General features: G+C 41.2%; 1 pseudogene; it reads left to right on the top strand.

Annotated features, from left to right (window-relative positions):
- Window positions 1-986: 986 nt before the first annotated feature.
- LOC124891453 lies at window positions 987-1,652 on the top strand (annotated as a pseudogene).
- Window positions 1,653-1,893: the final 241 nt, after the last annotated feature.

Genomic DNA, 1,893 nt, shown 5'->3' with positions numbered 1-1,893 from the left:
TAGACATCAAAATGCCTTGCGCTCACAACCCCTTCTTCATGTTTAAGTGAATCATGGAAGCAGCCCGAGGTGGGAATGAATCCTTCTTGTGTGCTTTCAAATATTTCATCATCTGTTGGGTTCTCCTGGGAAACTCGCCCGTGGGATTCAAAAATATCTGTTTCTGCTTTTCAGGCACTACCTGTCCACCATTTCACTCATCCTATCCATCATTTTTGCGTAATCCATCTTTAAGCCATGGCCGAAAGAACTACCTTTCACATCCAAACTCGGGGTCCTACCTCTGTCTTTTGCCTTATCACCCTTACGCTTCTTCCCTTGCCAATGGATCAGAATCTTTTCCAACAACGTCCAAGACTCTATCATCCCAACCACCCTACGACTGAGGAATCGAACATTAAGAGATAAAATAAGGGAAGAGGCGCCCTATTTAACTGATAGATAAGGCACCCGCAAGCAGGGACGGAAGAGATAGAAAAAGGAAAGACACGCCAATCGACCTGAATAGATAACCTGTGGGAGAATCAGTGCACCCAACCTCAAGATAAGAAGAAAAGGCTACTTCGACTACCTTCCCTTTCATTCGCCTCTTCCCACAAGAAATGACATAAGTAGTAGTGCCCTTTTTGGCTAGTTATGAGAACTCAACAGTTGAGATGACTCGACTTGTATCAAGAGTAAAAGCTCCTGGCTAGCTTTAGAGCACACGACAATTGGTACTACTTCGCTATCGGTCACTCTTAAGGACGATTCGGCTTGTGTTCATCGAATTGACTCCAAAGAAGAAGCTTTCTATTTTGGTCCATTCGATGAGTATCCCTTGAATTTACATTCCACAAGTGCAAAGCCTTCCATTTCGGTGGTTGAAAGCGCCATAAGGACTATGATCTCTTTCGTTAGAAAAGAAATTACGTAAATTCTGCCTTTTTTGATACCAATTTCCCACTTTTTCTGTGAGGCAAAACCTCACCACACAATACTGCACTTTGACACAAGAGAAGAGGACCGTGCGCTTTGTATCTTTGGGATAGGAGTTGGCGGTCTTCTTTAAGAGAACTTTAATCTAATACTCATTATGGATCAACTTATGTTTCCACTCTATTTTCATTATGAGGATGTATCACGTTAGGATCCATTGCTCAAACCGAATCAAGCAACCATTCTGGAAGTTCCTGGATCATGTAAAATAATAGTAGTACCAAAGACAACACCTTCTATCAAAAATGGAAAATTGGCTATGGATATTTCGTGCGGTCAGAAATTAATACAGACACAAAGGGCTTCAACAGCAAAGTTGTTTTGATCCAATCCATTCTTGGGGTCAAATAAAGACGAAAAAGGATATGTCAGTAACCTATCACGACAAAGCACTCTCCGAGGGCATGGAATGTCACATTTTTTGGTCAGAATATCCACAGTAATGTCTCTATTAGATTCTCCACAATTCTTGATGGAAATAGAATTTTGCGAATTCTCCCCCGAACTGGGAGATCATTTTGAGATCTTTGAACATATTCGAGGGTTCAATGTTACTATTGTAACTTCGGCCAACACACAAGATGACACTTTACCACCGTGGAGCGGGTTTTTGCAAAAAAATGAGGGGGAAACTCAGTAAGATGTCAGAGAAACAAAATATACGAGATCACAAATGCAGATTGCTCGTGGCTAGGCTAAATATGAATTGAGATGAAAGCTATATAAAGACCTTTAAAAAGATCCCGATCTTCCTAGTGATATGCGGGACAAATATCATTAGTTGTTGTCCAAGTTGCCAAGAAATAGTGTCATTGCACGAGTCAGAAACCGTTGTATTTACACGGGTTGCCCTCGTTCCGTATATGAGTTCTTCCAAATTTCTCATATCCTTTTTCGTGGATAAGAATCTTGAGG

This window comes from Capsicum annuum, unplaced genomic scaffold (genome assembly GCF_002878395.1).
Source record: "Capsicum annuum cultivar UCD-10X-F1 unplaced genomic scaffold, UCD10Xv1.1 ctg3576, whole genome shotgun sequence".
Classification (NCBI taxonomy): Eukaryota; Viridiplantae; Streptophyta; class Magnoliopsida; order Solanales; family Solanaceae; genus Capsicum; species Capsicum annuum.
The sequence above is the reverse complement of the archived record's forward strand: the minus strand, read 5'-3'. Positions and strand labels throughout refer to the sequence as shown.